Consider the following 20,424-nt stretch of genomic DNA (forward strand, 5'->3'; position numbering starts at 1 on the left):
TGCCGGTGATGGGAGAAGTAGTTTCTCGTCAGCTGGTGCCTGTGCTTAGGCTACTTTCACACTTCCGTCGGTACGGGCCTGTCGCAATGCGTCGGGCCGACGTACCGATGGATGCTGTGAATTAGCTGCAAGACGTGGGCAGCGGATGCAGTTTTACAACGCATCCGCTGTGCTTTCTGCAGTCCAGGGAGGAGGGGGCGGAGTTTCGGCCGCGCATGCGGGGTCGAAAATAGCGGACGCGACTCACGAAAAAACGTTACATGGAACTTTTTTGTGCCGACGGTCTGCCAAAACACGACGCATCTGTCGCACAACGGATGCAACGTGTGGCAATCCGTCGCAATGCGTCACTAATGCAAGTCTATGGAGAAAAAACGCTGCAGGATGCGTTTTTTTTTCAAAACGACATACGCCATAAGACGGAAGTGTGAAAGTAGCCTTAAATGTAAAAAAAATAAATAAAAAGAAAAACATGTAAAATACTTAAAGACATATTCATATAAAAATAAAAACACATTATACTCACCTAACGCCATCTCCAATGCCCATGTCACCTGTAAACAATCAAAATAATAATCAACAAAATACTCGCCAGTTCTCCGTAGTCCACGTTATCAAGAGTATCCCATAGCGATCTCACTAGTATAACAGTCACATTGGGAGATGTGACTGCTCTAACCAGCTGACAGTTGTACTCTGACAGGAGCGTCATCTCTCCTGCAGTATATAGCACTGAACTCCCGTGTGAGAGGTCACTCGAGTTTATCAGCTGATGAGCTTTGGTGATCTCACTTATGGCACCACTTTCTCAGGCAGCGGTGGTGCTGTAAGATCACCGGGGCTCATCAGCTGATAAATTCCGGTTTACTACACACTGCAGGAGTGATTACATGCTCCTGTGTCAGTGTGTAGCGGCTATTCTTGAGAGAAGTCACATCAGTGACTGCTCTCAAAGTCATCAGGATCATCATCAGGATCGTCATCGGCATTATGGATTATAATTATCTTCTCGGCAGACAGGTGAGGAATATTGCAGTTTACTATTTTAATTAATTTACAGGAGACATTGGCTTCGGTGGACTGGGGGATGACGTGAATATGGTTTAATTTAGACTCAATAAAGGAGTTTGTGTCATTATTTCAAATAAAGGACTTTATTCTCTGTGTGTGTTTTTATATCACTATGGGGTTAGTAATGAGGGCATCTTATAGATGCCACTCCATTACTCTGGGCTGGATGTCACATGACATACGAAGGTGACATCACCCCCCCAACTATCACTTCACTTGCCACTGCACCAGGGCAAGTGGGAAGAGTGAGGCTAAGTGCCAGAATTGTCACATCTTACAGCTCTGGCAAAAATTAAGAGACCACTGCAAAATGTTCAGTTTGTCAGATTTTTCTCTTTATAGGTATATTTTTGAGTAAAATGTAAATTGTTCTTTAATTCTACAAACGTCTGACAACATGTCTCCGAATTTGCAAGCAATAAATTTTGTATTTTTTTTCTGACAAAGGAATATGGTCAAAATAACCCAGTGCTTTCAGACCTCAAATAATGCAAAGAAAACAAGTTCATAATCATTTAGAAACAACAATACTAATGTTTTAACTTAAGAAGAGTTCAGGAATCAATGTTTTGTGGAATAACCATGATTTTTAATCACAGCTTTCATATGTCTTGGCATGCTTTCCACCAGTCTTTCACACTGCTTCTGGCACAAAAATTTAAGCAGTTCTTCTTTGTTTGATGGCTTGTGACTATCCATCATCCTCTTGATTGCATTCCAGAGGTTTTTAATGGGGGTCAGGTCCGAAGATTGGGCTGCCCATGACAGGGTTTTGATGTGGTGGTCTCTTAATCTTTGCCAAAGCTGTGTTTATGCACCATTTCTGGTGCACACTGATTTCTTCCAGTTGCTGCTTGATTCCAGACTATGTAGGTTCATTCTGTTAACACTCCTACATAGGCTGGTGACAATGTTTGTGTGTGTGTGTGTGTGTGTGTGTGTGTGTGTGTTTATTTAACTCTTTACTTACAGGTTTAGTAATGAGGGTGTCTGGCTGATACCTCTTCATTACTGAACCTTGGGCTTGGTGTTTGGGACAGCTGCTGACACCAAGCCCTAATCCCATTATCCAGATGCCACTGCATCAGAATGAAAAAGGTGTTGAACCAAGAAATTACATCACAAAACTTTTTTTATTAAAATATCTTTATTTACCTAAAAAAATATTAATTGCTGTACAAAAACGCATGCAATACCGTACGCAAAAAATTGTTCTTGGTGGTGTATCGTCCGGTGTAAACAGGACTCATTCGGTGGCTGGGGTCACAGTAGCATTCATTCTCTCATGCAAAAGAATCAACTTGATTATGTTAATGACACTTGGCTCAAACTCTGACCAGAGTTTTAGACAAGTGTCAGTTTACTGTGATCCGATACTCTTGCATGACAGAATCGCAGCAAACAGTAGGTGTCGAGAAGAGGGAGAACTTAATTTCCCCATCTTCTCCATTGTCTGTGTCAGCGATAATCAGACTGCAGTTGGATGACAGTGGATGAAGCCAAATATTTCACACGCACCCATAGAATTGAATGGATGTGCATGCTCCGATTTGCAGAGCCACTCACTGCTTGCTTCAATTTTTTTCTCTTGCTGCATTGGCATGAGAAAAAAACACAGATTTGCATTGTCCCTTAGCATAAGATTGGTCCGAGTGCTATGAGATAAAACATCCGAAAGCACTCATCTGAGGTATACACTCATGTGAGAGAGCCCTGCCAAAAACTGTGGCAGTCTATGGACACTGAGTGATCTATCACAGATTGATCAGCGTGCATCGTTACTTTGGTCTGCTGTGTAAGCAGACTATTAAACAACTGCAGATTGGTAAAGGTTTACCAATCGGCAGTTGTTTAGGGCTGCCAATCGGTGAGTGTAAACAGACCCTTAGTGTACTCTTATCCCTCTGCCTGGGTTGCCAACCCTCTGCCCAGCTAGTGGTCCTAATAAAAAAGCCTGTATTTTATACTGCCCAGGCAGCATGAAGTGACTGACAAGATCCCTTTAATCTGTATGATCTGTTATTGTACACAATCCGTCCTCTAATGGCTTTTGAATGAGTGTTCTCATGTTGTATTCTTATCTTTTTTAGGATATGCCATCGCGTTATAAGTAGTTAGGATTCTACATTGAAAAATCTTCACTGGTTTTCCCTGCACAGCAGGCTGTATAGGGATGTGAACAAAGTCTTAGTAGAGTTTTTTTTTTGCACACTTCTTTAGGGACAAAACAGTACACTTTACAGTATTGCCAAAGTGAATGAGATTTCTGAAATCTCAAGCACATGCTGCTTACTTTTTCCTTGCGGATCTGATCAAAGTTATTAGAAATCTGCATAAAAATGCTTAAAAAATGAGTAAAAAATGTGTTTATTTTACGCAGCCTTTAACTCGTCAACACTCTAGTATTTGGTGCAGAAAAATCAGCTGCAAATACTCAACGTGTGGACAGACTGAAACACTAGTGCAAAATAATGACAAAATATGTAGAAGTGGCCATCAGCCCCCATACAAATGACGGCATTTCTTATCCTTGTGCCATGCATTTTAAACTACAAACAACAACATAATGACCCATTTTAGTCAATGGAGTTTTTCACACAGTGTTTTTTAGCGAATCTCTCTCTTCATTCTATTAAAATCAGTGCATGTCCTATACTGGAGTGTTTATATGGATCGGAGACTCGGGAATTCATGTTTATGGAGCTCTCTTAAAAACAGAATGCACAATTCTATGTACAATGCATATTTAGGCTGGAAGTACGTGGCGATTTTGGCTGTGACACTAGTCGCACAGACAAAGATTGCTGCATGCCGCTGCATAGTAAGGCGCACAGTGAGGTTTTGTGACCATGACAAGTAAGTAAAAACTCAAATAATAATAATAATAATAATAATAATTTTTATTTATATAGCGCCAACATATTCCGCAGCGCTTAACAACTTATAGAGGGGACTTGTACAGACTATAGACATTACAGCATAACAGAAATCACAGTTCAAAATAGATACCAGGAGGAATGAGGGCCCTGCTCGCAAGCTTACAAACTATGAGGAAAAGGGGAGACACGATAGTGATGACACATTGTGGGTCTCAATGTGACTCCATTCACCTGCACCATGCTGTGATGTAACTGTAAGGGTACTGTCACACAGTGGCACTTTTGTCGCTACGATGGTACGATCCGTGACGTTCCAGCGATATCCATACGATATCGCTGTGTCTGACACGCAGCAGCGATCAGGGACCCTGCTGAGAATCGTACGTCGTAGCAGATCGTTTGGAACTTTCTTTCTTCACTGGATCTCCCGCTGACATCGCTGGATCGTTGTGTGTGACAGCGATCCAGCGATGCGTTCGCTTGTAACCATGGTAAACATCGGGTTACTAAGCGCAGGGCCGCGCTTAGTAACCCGATGTTTACCGTGGTTACAAGCGTAAAAGTAAAAAAAAACAAACAGTACATACTTACATTCCGGTGTCTGTCCCTCGGCGTTCTGCGTCTCTGCACTGTGAGCGCCGGCCGGCCGGAAGGCGAGCACAGCGGTGACGCGGTGACGTCACCGCTGTGCTTTCCGGCTGGCGCAGACACAGTGGAGAGAAGCAGAACGCCGGGGGACAGACACCGGAATGTAAGTATGTACGGTTTTTTTTTTTTTACTTTTACGCTGGTAACCACGGTAAACATCGGGTTACTAAGCGCGGCCCTGCGCTTAGTAACCCGATGTTTACCCTGGTTACCCGGGGACCTCGGCATCGTTGGTCGCTGGAGAGCTGACTGTGTGACAGCTCCCCAGCGACCACACAACCACTTACCAACGATCACGGCCAGGTCGTATCGCAGGTCGTGATCGTTGGTAAATCGTATAGTGTGACAGTACCCTAACACAGTGATCTGCGCACAGCTTTAATACAGTTGATCAATTTTTTGCAGTTACAAAATTGTGCATTGTCCTGTGAATAAGGACTTACATGTGTTCTGCATGGAGAGACCAAGAGCAGAAACTCACTTGTTATGTCTGAAAGATTTTAACATAGCAAAATAAATATTTTTTTAAACTATTTGATATTACAGATATAACTGCAAAGGCTTGCTTGCAACATAGAGTCCTGCTGAAGCTGCAGACAGCTTCTAGAACATTCCAGAAACATAATTTCATAATGCATTATGGAGACACTATACATCCTAGCTGTGCATAATGCATATGTTCAAGATCCCCAGAACACGGCGAACACCCGCCTGGGTCTCGACCTGTTCTAGCACCCAGGGGAATGGAGATACAGATAGTAGAAAACATATAGCAAAGCTGAGTTTGGTCTTAACGCATAGCAGGGGCCTTGGGGGATCTGATAGCAGCAAAACCACCTCTGTAGGGCTGTCCATTAATGAGTTATGACACATTTTAGGTTGTGGAGTTTTTAGCTGCTAGAGGCAAGAGGAGGGGTTTTAGGTTCAGCCCGGAGGGAAGTAGGGGAGTGACTAAATGGGTTAAATGCTCATGTAAAGCATGGGTTATTGCTTTTTTTTCTGGGGAGGTCGTGACAACATATCATATTAGGAGAAGTCAAAGAACTCAGGGTACCACAAGCCTCCAATGTGGCTGCTCCTCACCTTGAAAACCAAGCCTTTCATCTACTGCTAATTGACCCATATATTCTGCTTATATCTTTTGTCCTACCACTATTGTATTTGCATATCTGACCACTGTTTCTGTATAACCACTATATATTTATTGTATTGTCTGGTGTGCCCTTATCGCGATTAAATATATAATTTAACCTTGGACTGCTCTTTTATCTCGATCCCCAAGTCCATTTCTCAGTTTAACATTCCATGCTACTGAGGCTGGTTTCTGGCCTGATGAAATCACATTAATGTACCAAGCTGACCCCTGTCCCCAGGGGGTGCGAAATGTCATGTTTGTGAAAGTGGGGAGATCGCATTACATGACCCGCCTGACGTAATAGTGATGTCAGGTGGGGTGGCGAGGTGCGGGTGCACCACTTGTGGCAGTGGTTGGATTCTACTTGATCTCTCTGATGCTAACCTTCACAACCTTCTTTTGTCATTTTGCAAAATATAGATAATTTTGTATTTTTCTATTTGGGATCTATTCTAGATTATGCATTTATTTAACGGCTTGAGCGCATTATCGTATTATCATATTAATCAGACAAGTGCTATCTCTCATTGTAAAGCATACCACTCGTCCCCATGTTATTCTATGGAGCTGTGCTCATGTTCATTTTTTTCCTCAAACCGAGTCGAACTGTGGAGAAAATCACTGATGCATGAACTATGTCCAAACATGCTTGGCCATGCAAGTTAATGGGTCCATTGAAAGCATAAGACCACACTAGGATGACATCCAAACGTGATCTGATTTTGACAGAGACAGTGAAGGGGGCAGCTGGAGTTTTTTCTTTCATGCCTCACATCCAAGAAAATCAGATCACACTATGATCATACTCTGATCAAACCTTAAACTGAAGCTAATCATTTAGGCTACGTTCCCACAATGAGTATTTGGTGAGTTTTTAATGTTGCAGATTTTTTTGCACCTGTTAGGCATGAATTTTGATGTGGATTTCTTATGATTTCAAAGTGAAAAACGCATGAAATTTTTGTGCCTGAAAAAAATTACTGTAATCATTCACTAAAAGTTTACCTGAAACAGAATCTTCTACATACCTCCCAACTTTTGAAGAACATAAAGATGGACAACTTATGTGGTGCCCTTAGGGTATGTGCACACGTTGCAGATTTGCCTGTGGAATTTTGTGTGCAGATTCTTCCTCTCTTGGCAGAAAATGCAGTAGAAAATCCGCTCGGATTTGAAGCGTTTTTATACATTTTTCATGCAATTTTTATGCAGATTTTCATGTGGTTATTTTAAGCAGATTTGTATGCGGATTATGGTGTCACTTCTTGTCCAACCTCTTCATTTACATACTCCATTGAAGAATAATGTTTACACACACAGATAGATAGATAGATAGATAGATAGATAGATAGATAATAGATAGATACTGTAGATAGATAATACCAAGCCCGATGTTTAGTAATAAACATAATAAAATGGTACATGAAGAGTTGAATAAAGACACATACACACACAAAAAAATCTGCGTTAGGGTATGTTTCCACAGTCCGGATATGCAGCGCTTTGGACGCAGCAGATACCAGCTCCGTCCAAAGCGCTGCCGCCTTTTGTACGCACGGTGATTCTGCATGTGTTCATTGAACCATGCGGAATCACTGCATCCTATAAATAGACTGTGTAGTTTATCTTGCGGAGACAGAGCATCTCCGCAAAATAAATAGACATGCTGCGGTCTAGAAAGACAAGCGGCATGTGCGTATATGCAGGTCTGCCGCCTGCGTCTTTGAACGCATAGTGTTGATGGGATTTCATAAAATACCATCCAATGTGGTGCTGTAACATCTGGATGCTGCAGATTGAACGCTGCGGCTATACTCAGCATCCAATCCGCAGCATTTCCTGACCGTGGAAACATACGCTAAGGCCGGGGTCACACCTGCAAGAAACTTGCACGAGTCTCTTGCATCAATACCCGGAACTGCCGCCGGCACTTGACTGGAGCGTTCAGATGCATAGAAATACATGAAGCTGCACACTCCGGTCCCGAGTGTCGGTGGCAGTACCGGGTATTGAGGTGCGAGACTCGTGCGAGTTTCTTGCAAGTATTACCCCGGTCTTAAACGCAATATCTCTTTAATTAAAAAAAAAATGGAAAAAAAATTTGTGTGGGCTCCAGCTCAATTTTCAAAACCAGCAGGGGAAAGCCAGCGACTGGGGTGAATGTTTACAGCCTGGGAAGTGGTTAATACCCATGGAGCTTCCCAGGCTATTAATATCAGCTCACAGCTGTATATTTATCCTTTACTGGCTATTAAAATAGGGGACCCCCCAAAAATGACATGAGGTTCTCCCATAATTAATAACCAGCAAAGGCTATGCAGACAGCTGCAGGCTGATATTAATAGCCTAAGAAGGGGCCATGGATACTGCCCCCCTGGCTACAAATGCCAGCTCTCAGGTCCCCCAGAAAAGGTTAATCTCTAAGATGTGCCAATTTCGGCACTTAGCCTCCCTCTTCCCACTTGCCCTGTAGTGGTGGCAAATGGGGTAATAGTTGTGGGGGTTAATGTCACCTTTGTATTGTAAGGTGACATCAAGCCCAGCTTAGAAATGGACAGGCGTCTATAAGATACCTATCCATTACTAATCCTATAGTTAGGTTAAATAAACACTCAACCAGAATAAAGTCTTTTAATGAAATATAACACAACACAGTTTGACCATTTTATTGTTACTCCTAATCCATGCAACGCCCTCCATTTCCTGCAAAAAGAAACCAAAAACCCCACAAATACTCCCTTCTCCGATGTAATCCATTTAATAACGAGTGTACCGCAATGATCTCCCGTGTAGAACAGTCACATCGGGATATGTGACCATTCTACAGGGGCTCTGATGACACACTGAACGGAGATAATACTCCAGCAGTGTATCATCAGAGTTCGTGTTCTCACTTTACGGCACCGCTGAGTGGGAATTTTCTCATGCAGCAGTGCCACAAGTGACCGGATGAACTCCAGTAACCTCTAGGCAGCGGAGTGATACAGTGCGGGAGGATACCTGCCGTCATTGCATCACCTTCCGATGTGATAGCTCTACACGGGAGATTGTCGTGGGACACTCTTTATTAAATGGATTACATCGGAACAGGGAGTATACTGTTGGTTTATTATTTTATTTTTTTGCAGGCGATCGAGGGCGTTGGGAACTAGGTGTATGGTGAGTATGTACTGTATGTGTATATGTGTGTACTGTATGTGTATATGTATGTACTGTATGTGTATATGTGTGTACTGTATGCCCTGTATATGTATATGTGTGTACTGCATGTGAATATGTATGTACTGTACTGTATGTGCTGTATGTGTGTATGTGGGCTTTTTACACTTGAACACAGTAGCTGGATGATGGGATTACTACTGTCCCATCATCGGCTAGCTGTCACTGTAGCAGGCATAGCCGGATGGGTCTAGTAGCCTGCCTACACACAGACACACACACACAGCCGCGCACACACCCGCAGACCCCCGTGCACACACACAGACACCCACACACAGACACGCACATCTTCTCCGCACACACACAGTCTCCGCCTACACACTTCCTCCTCATGATCTGCAGTGTTTTTCGCACTTAACTCCGCAGCAAATCTGCAGATCTTTTTACACCTGCGGTTTTGCTGCGGATTTGACTGACTCAATGGAAGTCAATGGGTGTAGAAAAGCTGCAGATCCGCAAAAAGAATTGACATGCTGCGGAAATAAAAAGCAGCGAATCCACACAGATTTTTCCGCAGCATGTGGACACCAATTCTGGATTTCCCATTGACTAACATTGCTTGTGCACTACTCTGCTGATTTGATGCAATTCCAGCGTGTCCAAAAACGCTGCAGATCCACATCAAAATCAGCAACGTGTGCACACAGCCTTAGCGCGCTGTGGAAAATGTTGCCAATGCTCCTGGCCACATCCCAATGGTGTCTTTAAGCCTGTGTTCACACCTAGCAGAAATGCTGTGTTTCTCGCTTTTGCAGAATCAAACTGCACCAAACTGCACAACAACAATGTTCTCTGGTTATTTTATGTTTCTTATGCATATTTGAAGCTTCGTTATTAAGTTATTTTTTAAGTACAGAAAAGCTTTGAATATGCAATAAAAATGTATCTGCAGTTTTACATGCATTTTTTAGGCTCCACATAGAAGACAAATGAGAAAAAAGCACCAAAATCTCACAGTTCAGCATTTTCTTTAGTCGCACAGGAGACCCAGTTTTCGTGAAATCACATCCACTTTGCTTGGCCCGTTAAAGGGAACCTTTCACCCACTGGATGAATTTAAGATATTACTATGGCCATCCAGGTAATAGAATGGTTGAACTAGTCTTACCTGTATGCCTCATTGCTGCGGTGTAGATGTTGAAAAAAGCAGTTTTAGGGTATGTGCACATGTTCCGGATTTTTCGCGTTTTTTGCGCTTTTTTTGGCAGTTTTCTGCTGCAAAAACGCTTAAAAAACACATACATTAAGCATCCCATCATTTTGAATGTATTCCGCAATTTTTGCACACATGTTGCGCTTTTTTCCGCGATAAAAACGTATAGCGGAAAATACGCAGCATGTTCATTAATTTTGCGGATTTATTGCGGATTTCCCGCTATTTAACACTAGAAGTCCCAGAGAGGGGTCATTTAACATTTCTACCTTTGGAACCCAGAGACGGGTCGAATGACCTGAAGGATTTTAGCTAACATCCTCTAATCTCTGTCTTTTGTTCTGTAATTAAGGCCATTACTGCCGCACCACAGGAGGTTGTTGTTTTCCATTGAGTTTAGCCATTTAGTTTCTAGTTAGTTCTATTCAGTTTATTGTATTTGATAATATAAAGACTATACATATTGTATTTAGTTTAGTTTTATTTGAGCAAAAAAGCACTGAAACAATGAATCATTTTTTATATATTTTAAATAGAGAATTAGAAATTTTAGAGCAAGTTACAGCTGTGTGAATTGGGAAGCTCCGGAAAAAAACATGAAAAATCCGTGCAAAAACCTGCAGTAAAAAGTGAGAAAAGCACGAGAAAAACGCATGTGGATTTTCTGCAGAAAATCTCCGGTTTTGTTCAGGAAATTTCTGCATAAAATCCTGACGTGTGCACATACCCTTAATGTTATATGTTAATTATTTCTTCCAGGCTGCATTTTTTATTATTATTATTAGCTTTGAATTCCTTCTGAATAGGATTTGTGCCCCTATCATTATGATACTTTACATAGTCAGCACCAACTTATAGTATTTTACCCCATAATTATTTACCAGGGATAATCAAAGGTTTTAGACCTTTACTATTTATAAACCATACTGTAGTATCCGATGAACTGAGGAAAGTATCATTGTAAAATGAATATGTATAATGTCCACCACTCTCTGATTCCTTACTTAGTTTGAAAAATGTTCCTATTTTGGGCCTTTCTTGGAATCAGCAGCAAATGTTTGTGTTGGTTTTGCCGCCTGCTGCTAATCCACACAGCTATCCTGTGTTATTATGGAAGCTGAGGGAGCTGCATCCTGCTCCTGCAGACCTGTGACTTACATTAATTAGATATGAGCTTTTCTTTAGGATTCTGCTTCCAATATATATTCACTGGATGGTAATGTATTCAGAAATATTGTCCATCAGATGTGGCCAGAAGTAGGGCAAAACTAAAATAAACTAAAAGCTTTATAAATAAAGATGAGGAGCTGGATAGAACATAAAACGTCCCCACTCTCATTTCCTATGCAGGCTATGCAATATATTACAGCTCTGTCACTGTTCCTACTATACCAATATGGATGCTCCACATACCTGTATGACGAGTCCTCTGCTATACACCATGTTAGAAGATTAACTCATAAAATGTAGCAATGATGTACTATGCATGGTAAGTAAAATGCTTAATGGAGATGGTTCCTTAGCATGTAGTCTTGGTTTTCAGTGTAATAAGTAATAACATGGAAATGGTTAAGGTGAATTTATCATCAGAGACTTTTGGGTTTGCTTTGTAAGAATGCTAGGAAAGGCCACAATGCAAGCAGTCAAGCACACCGACAGTGTACTCCCCTAAGGCTCTGCACTCTAGTTAAATTAATTTGTCAGAGGACTTTTTCTTTTAGTGCCCCCTCCCTCAGTCTCCCAAGCATAGGTCTTCCCTTCACACAGACAGCTGGGGTGCACAGCTGCTTCTTGCTTGGATATCAATTAGAAAATCAAAATTCATCTGCTAATTAGTAAGCAGGCAGAGAGAATTGAAAAAAATTGCTAATGAATCATTTCCAACTTATGTAGTGAAATTAGGAGGCAGCCAATCACAAGAACCAAATGCAGCATTCGATCCGTTCAAAGAATGAAAAAGATACTTTGTTAATTTCACATTGTTTACTTATTATATTGAAATATGTCAATTTGGATGTTTGGCTGAAAGGTCAAGTGAAAGCTCAATTCATCCCACTCCATCTTCATCTACAGTGGGGAAAAAAAGTATTTAGTCAGCCTCCAATTGTGCAAGTTCTCCCACTCATAAAGATGAGATAGGCCTGTAATTGACATCATAGGGAAACCACAACTATGAGAGTCAAAATTGAGAAAACAAATCCAGAAAGTCATCTTGTTTGATTTGGCAAGATTTATTTTGCATATTATGGTGGAAAATAAGTATTTGGTCACCTAAAAACATGCAAGATTTCTGGCTCTCACAGACCTGTAACTTCTTCTTTAAGAGGCTCCTCTGTCCTCCACTCATTACTTGTAGTAATGACACCTGTTTGAACTTGTTATCAGTATAACAGACATCTGTCCTCAACCTCAAATAGTCATATGTTATGACCCCAATGGCGAGGGTTTCAGAGGAACGTGGAAGTCTGCAGAATACAAAAATCCAGCTCATAGGGCAGTGGTAACTGGGTTGACCATATATCTACTCCTAACGCCAACACTAGAAGTAGCCGGGGATCATTCCTACGTTGATTCTAGATGACACGCGCCAGCCGGAGAATCTAGCTACCCCTAGTAGAGGAAAACAAAGACCTTTCTTGCCTCCAGAGAAGGGGACCCCAAAGCTGGATAGAAGCCCCCCACAAATAATGACGGTGAGGTAAGAGGAAATGACAAACACAGAAATGAACCAGGTTTAGCACAGAGAGGCCCGCTTACTGATAGCAGAATAAAGAAAAGGTAACTTATATGGTCAACAAAAACCCTATCAAAATCCACACTGGAAATTCAAGAACCCCCGAACCGTCTAACGGTCCGGGGGGAGAACACCAGCCCCCTAGAGCTTTCAGCAAAGGTCAGGATATAGATTAGGAACAAGCTGGACAAAAATACAAAACCAAAACAAATAGCAAAAAGCAAAACGCAGACTTAGCTGATATAACTGGAACCAGGATCAGTAGACAAGAGCACAGCAGACTAGCTCTGATAACTACGTTGCCAGGCATAGAACTGAAGGTCCAGGGAGCTTATATAGCAACACCCCTAACTAACGACCCAGGTGCGGATAAAAGGAATGACAGAAAAACCAGAGTCAAAAAACTAGTAACCACTAGAGGGAGCAAAAAGCAAATTCACAACAGTACCCCCCCTTAGTGAGGGGTCACCGAACCCTCACCACGACCACCAGGGCGATCAGGATGAGCGGCATGAAAGGCACGAACTAAATCGGCCGCATGAACATCAGAGGCGACCACCCAGGAATTATCCTCCTGACCATAGCCCTTCCACTTGACCATGTACTGAAGCCTCCGCCTGGAGAGGCGAGAATCCAAGATCTTCTCCACCACGTACTCCAACTCGCCCTCAACCAACACCGGAGCAGGAGGCTCAGCAGAAGGAACTACAGGCACAATGTACCGCCGCAACAAGGACCTATGAAATACATTGTGAATAGCAAACGACACAGGAAGATCCAGACGAAAAGATACAGGATTAAGGATTTCCAATATCTTGTAAGGCCCAATAAAACGAGGTTTAAATTTGGGAGAGGAGACCTTCATAGGAACAAAGCGGGAAGAAAGCCATACCAAATCCCCAACGCGTAGTCGGGGACCCACACCGCGGCGGCGGTTGGCAAAGCGCTGAGCCTTCTCCTGTGACAACTTCAAGTTGTCCACCACATGATTCCAGATCCGCTGCAACCTATCCACCACAGAATCCACCCCAGGACAGTCAGAAGGCTCCACATGACCCGAAGAAAAGCGAGGATGGAAACCAGAGTTGCAGAAAAAAGGCGAAACCAAGGTGGCGGAACTAGCCCGATTATTAAGGGCAAACTCAGCCAACGGCAAGAATGTCACCCAATCGTCCTGATCAGCAGAGACAAAACACCTCAAATAAGCCTCCAAAGTCTGATTGGTTCGCTCCGTCTGTCCATTAGTCTGAGGATGGAAAGCAGACGAAAACGACAAATCAATGCCCATCCTACTACAAAAGGATCGCCAGAACCTGGAAACGAACTGGGATCCTCTGTCTGACACAATATTCTCAGGGATGCCGTGCAAACGAACCACGTTCTGGAAAAACACAGGAACCAGATCGGAAGAGGAAGGCAGCTTAGGCAAAGGAACCAAATGGACCATCTTGGAGAAGCGATCACATATCACCCAGATAACGGACATGCCCTGAGATAGCGGAAGATCAGAAATGAAATCCATGGAGATATGTGTCCAAGGTCTCTTCGGGACAGGCAAGGGCAAGAGCAAACCGCTGGCACGAGAACAGCAAGGCTTAGCTCGAGCACAAGTCCCACAGGACTGCACAAATGACCGCACATCCCTTGACAAGGAAGGCCACCAAAAGGACCTGGCCACCAGATCTCTGGTGCCAAAAATTCCCGGGTGACCTGCCAACACCGAGGAATGAACCTCGGAAATGACTCTGCTGGTCCACTTATCCGGGACAAACAGTCTGTCAGGTGGACAAGACTCAGGCCTATCAGCCTGAAATCTCTGCAACACACGTCGCAGATCCGGAGAAATAGCTGACAAGATAACTCCATCTTTAAGAATACCAACAGGATCAGCGACTCCAGGAGCATCAGGCACAAAGCTCCTAGAAAGAGCATCGGCCTTCACATTCTTTGAACCTGGTAAATACGAGACAACAAAATCAAAGCGGGAGAAAAACAATGACCAGCGGGCCTGTCTCGGATTAAGGCGTTTAGCAGACTCGAGATACATCAGATTTTTGTGATCAGTCAAGACCACCACACGATGCTTAGCACCCTCGAGCCAATGACGCCACTCCTCAAATGCCCATTTCATGGCCAACAACTCCCGATTGCCCACATCATAATTTCGCTCGGCAGGCGAAAACTTCCTAGAGAAAAAGGCACAAGGTTTCATAACAGAGCAACCAGGGCCTCTCTGCGACAAAACGGCCCCTGCTCCAATCTCTGAAGCATCCACCTCAACCTGAAAGGGAAGTGAGACATCGGGCTGGCACAAAACAGGCGCCGAAGTAAACCGGCGTTTCAACTCCTGGAAAGCCTCCACGGCAGCAGGAGCCCAGTTAGCTACATCGGAGCCCTTCTTGGTCATATCCGTCAAAGGTTTCACAATGCTAGAAAAATTAGCGATAAAACGACGGTAGAAGTTAGCGAAGCCCAAGAACTTCTGAAGACTCTTAACTGACGAGGGCTGAGTCCAATCAAGAATAGCTCGGACCTTGACTGGGTCCATCTCCACAGCAGAAGGGGAAAAAATGAACCCCAAAAAGGGAACCTTCTGTACACCAAAGAGACACTTTGAGCCCTTGACAAACAAAGAATTTTCACGCAAAATTTTAAAGACCAACCTGACCTGCTCCACATGCGAATCCCAATTATCAGAAAAAACCAAAATATCATCCAGATAAACAATCAAAAATTTATCCAGATACTTCCGGAAAATGTCATGCATAAAGGACTGAAAAACTGAAGGCGCATTGGAGAGCCCAAAAGGCATCACCAAGTACTCAAAATGACCTTCGGGCGTATTGAATGCGGTTTTCCATTCATCACCTTGCTTAATGCGCACAAGGTTGTACGCACCACGAAGGTCTATCTTGGTGAACCACTTGGCACCCTTAATCCGGGCAAACAAGTCAGACAACAGCGGTAAAGGATACTGAAATTTGACAGTGATCTTATTTAAAAGCCGATAATCAATACAAGGTCTCAAAGATCCGTCCTTTTTTGCCACAAAAAAGAATCCCGCACCAAGAGGGGAAGAAGACGGACGAATATGTCCTTTCTCCAGAGACTCCTTGATATATGAACGCATAGCGGTATGTTCAGGTACCGACAGATTAAACAGTCTTCCCTTAGGAAATTTACTGCCTGGGATCAAATCTATAGCACAGTCACAGTCCCTATGAGGAGGCAGTGCACTGGACTCAGACTCACTGAATACATCCTGATAATCAGACAAATACTCCGGAACTTCCGAAGGCGTAGAAGAAGCAATAGACACAGGCAGGGAATCCCCATGAATACCACGACAGCCCCAACTTGAGACTGACATAGCCTTCCAGTCCAGGACTGGATTATGGGTCTGTAACCATGGCAGCCCTAAAACAACCAAATCATGCATTTTATGTAAAACCAGGAAACGTATCACCTCGCGGTGTTCAGGAGTCATGCACATGGTAACCTGTGTCCAATACTGCGGTTTATTTGCTGCCAATGGTGTAGCATCAATACCCCTAAGAGGAATAGGATTTTCTAATGGTTCAAGAGTAAAACCACAGCGCTTAGCAAATGAGAGATCCATAAGACTCAGGGCAGCACCTGAATCTACAAACGCCATGACAGGATAAGATGACAGTGAACAAATCAAAGTTACAGACAGAATAAATTTAGGTTGCAAATTACCAACGGTGACAGGACTAACAACCTTAGCTATACGTTTAGAGCATGCTGAGATAACATGTGTAGAATCACCACAGTAGTAACACAAGCCATTCCGGCGTCTATGAATCTTCCGCTCATTTCTAGTCAGGATTCTATCACATTGCATTAAATCAGGTGTCTGTTCAGACAACACCATGAGGGAATTTGCGGTTTTTCTATCACATTGCACCGAATTAGGTGTCTGTTCAGACAACACCATGAGGGAATTTGCGGTTTTGCGCTCCCGCAACCGCCGGTCAATTTGAATAGCCAGTGCCATAGTATCATTCAGACCTGTGGGAATGGGAAAACCCACCATAACATTCTTAATGGCTTCAGAAAGGCCATTTCTAAAATTAGCGGCCAGTGCACACTCGTTCCAATGTGTCAGCACGGACCATTTCCGAAATTTTTGGCAATACACTTCAGCCTCGTCCTGCCCCTGAGACATAGCCAGCAAGGCCTTTTCTGCCTGAATCTCAAGATTGGGTTCCTCATAAAGTAAACCGAGCGCCAGAAAAAACTCATCAAGATCAGCCAATGCCGGATCTCCTGGCGCCAGCGAAAAAGCCCAATCCTGAGGATCGCCCCGTAAGAACGAAATAACAATTTTTACTTGCTGAGCAGAATCTCCAGATGAACAGGGTCTCAGGGACAAAAACAATTTACAATTATTCATAAAATTCCTAAACTTAAACCTGTCTCCGGAAAACAGTTCAGGAATCGGTATTTTAGGTTCTGACCTAGGATTTCTGATAACATAGTCTTGTATGCCCTGCACACGAGTAGCCAGCTGGTCCACACTTGTAATCAAGGTCTGGACATTCATGTCTGCAGCAAGCATAGCCACTCTGAGGTAAAGGGGAAGAAGAAAAAAAAAACTCAGAATCTTCTTTCTTATAATCCCTCTTCTGCAATGCATTAAACATTTAATACTGGCCTGGCAAACTGTTATGACCCCAATGGCGAGGGTCTCAGAGGAACGTGGAAGTCTGCAGAATACAAAAATCCAGCTCATAGGGCAGTGGTAACTGGGTTGACCATATATCTACTCCTAACGCCAACACTAGAAGTAGCCGGGGATCATTCCTACGTTGATTCTAGATGACACGCGCCAGCCGGAGAATCTAGCTACCCCTAGTAGAGGAAAACAAAGACCTTTCTTGCCTCCAGAGAAGGGGACCCCAAAGCTGGATAGAAGCCCCCCACAAATAATGACGGTGAGGTAAGAGGAAATGACAAACACAGAAATAAACCAGGTTTAGCACAGAGAGGCCCGCTTACTGATAGCAGAATAAAGAAAAGGTAACTTATATGGTCAACAAAAACCCTATCAAAATCCACACTGGAAATTCAAGAACCCCCGAACCGTCTAACGGTCCGGGGGGAGAACACCAGCCCCCTAGAGCTTTCAGCAAAGGTCAGGATATAGATTAGGAACAAGCTGGACAAAAATACAAAACCAAAACAAATAGCAAAAAGCAAAACGCAGACTTAGCTGATATAACTGGAACCAGGATCAGTAGACAAGAGCACAGCAGACTAGCTCTGATAACTACGTTGCCAGGCATAGAACTGAAGGTCCAGGGAGCTTATATAGCAACACCCCTAACTAACGACCCAGGTGCGGATAAAAGGAATGACAGAAAAACCAGAGTCAAAAAACTAGTAACCACTAGAGGGAGCAAAAAGCAAATTCACAACAGTCATACGCCAAACTCCACTATGGTGAAGACTAAAGAGCTCTTCAAGGCCACCAGAAACAAAATTGTAGCCCTGTGCCAGGCTGTAAAGACTGAATCTGGAATAGGCAATCAGCTTGGTGTGATGAAATCAACTGCGGGAGCAATAATAAGAAAATGGAAAACATACAAGACCACTGATAATCTCTCTCAATCTGGAGATCCATGCAAGATCTCACCGCGTGGGGTCAAAATGATCACAAGAACGGTGAGCAAAAATCCCAGAACCACACGGGGGGACCTTGTGAATGACCTGCATAGAGCCGGGACCACCACAACAAAGGCTATCATCAGTAACACACTTACACTGCCAGGGACTCAGTGTCCCCCTGTGCCAGACGTGTCCCGCTGCTTAAGCCAGTACATGTCCAGGCTTGTCTGAAGTTTGCTAGACAGCATTTGGATTATCCTGAAGAGTATTGGGAGAATGTCATATGGCAGAGGTGTCAAACTGCATTCCTCGAGGGCCGCCAACAGGTCATGTTTTCAGGATTTCCTTGTATTGCACAGGTGATAATTTAATCACCTGCACAGAATGATTCCAGCACCTTGTGGAATGCTAAGGAAATCCTGAAAACATGACCTGTTGGCGGCCCTCGAGGAATGCAGTTTGACACCTCTTTCATATGGTATGTGTTGTGGATTCTGTTTGTGGGCTCCCTCTGGTGGTTACTGCTGGTACTGGGTGACTTTGGTGGGTTGCGGCCTTTGGTTTCCACCTGTCCATCAGAGGCTGGGTGTTTCCTATTTTACCTGGCCTTTCTGTCATTTCCCTTGCCGGCTATCAATGTGTTCAGATGTGCTCTGTTTGGTTCCTGCCTACCTGCTCCTAGATCTTTCAGGATAAGCTAAGTGCTGATTTTCAGTTGTTTGGTTTTTGGTCCAGCTTGCTTAGAATGTCTCTATGCTAGCTGGTTGCTCTAGTGGACTGAGGTTCTCCCCATGTGCCATGAGTTGGCACATGGGTTCTTGTAATCTCAGGATGGTTTTTTTGATTAGGGTTTTTTGCTGACCGCTCAGTCCCCTTTTGTATCATTCTGCTTTCTAGTTTTCAGCGGGCCTCCATTTGCTAAAGCTATATACATCATCTCTATGTGTGTGACTTCCTCTCATTTCACCGTCAATACATGTGGGGGGCAACTATACCTTTGGGGTTAATTCCTCTGGAGGCAAGTGAGGTCTTTGTTTTCTCTGCAGTACTAGTTAGCTCTTAGGCTGGTGCGTGGCGTCTAGAACCAACGTAGGCACGCTCCCTGGCTATCTCTAGTTGCGTTTGTCAGGCGTAGGGCAGCGGTCAGCCCAGGTTCCATCACCCTAGAGCTCGTCCGATATTTGTTATACTTTGCTTGTCCTGTGCTATCCCTCGCCATTGGGGATTCATGACAGTATAGCCGGCCCACAAAGTGTTAATTGTTTGGGCTGAAGCAGGAGAAAAAGAAGTGTTCAAGGGAAATTTTTTTTTTTTTTTTTCCCTTCAGAGTTTTGCTGCCTAGCCCTTAATTGCTGTCTAGCTGCTTCTTACCTCCTCTTAACCCTTGAATGGCTCTGATCTTAGCTGTTTATCATGGATGTCCAGAGTTTGGCTTCCAGCCTGAGTAATCTCGCGGCAAAGGTTCAAAACATACAGGATTTCGTTGTTCACACTCCCATGTCTGAACCTAGAATTCCTATTCCAGAGTTTTTTTCTGGAGATAGATCTACCTTCCTGAATTTCAGGAACAATTGTAAATTGTTTCTCTCTTTGAAATCTCGCTCCTCTGGAGACCCTGCTCAACAGGTCAAGATTGTTATATCGTTCCTACGGGGCGACCCTCAGAATTGGGCATTTGCATTGGCACCAGGGGATCCTGCATTGCTCAGTGTGGATGCGTTTTTTCTGGCATTGGGATTGCTCTATGAGGAACCTAACCTAGAGATTCAGGCTGAAAAGGCTTTATTAGCCCTCTCTCAGGGGCATGATGAAGCGGAAATATATTGTCAGAAATTTCGGAAATGGTCTGTGCTTACTCAGTGGAATGAGTGCACCCTGGCTGCAAACTTCAGAAATGGTCTTTCTGAGGCCATTAAGGATATTATGGTGGGGTTCCCTGCGCCTACAGGTCTGA

The 20,424-nt window shown here is 43.6% G+C and overlaps 1 protein-coding gene across 12 annotated transcripts in view; it reads right to left on the reverse strand.

Annotated features, from left to right (window-relative positions):
- LOC143782270 (poly(rC)-binding protein 3-like) overlaps positions 1–20,424 on the reverse strand; it is a 2,306,623-nt gene that overhangs the window by 249,966 nt on the left and 2,036,233 nt on the right. The window contains exon 1 of one of the 12 annotated variants that reach the window (XM_077269550.1): positions 11,519–11,634. The exons of the other annotated variants lie outside the window; for them this stretch is intronic. The gene's annotated coding sequence lies outside the window, so the exon portion shown is untranslated. Of the gene's footprint in view, positions 1–11,518; positions 11,635–20,424 lie in introns of those variants that run through there. 12 annotated transcript variants of the gene reach the window in all.

Source organism: Ranitomeya variabilis, chromosome 6 (assembly GCF_051348905.1).
Source record: "Ranitomeya variabilis isolate aRanVar5 chromosome 6, aRanVar5.hap1, whole genome shotgun sequence".
Classification (NCBI taxonomy): domain Eukaryota; kingdom Metazoa; phylum Chordata; class Amphibia; order Anura; family Dendrobatidae; genus Ranitomeya; species Ranitomeya variabilis.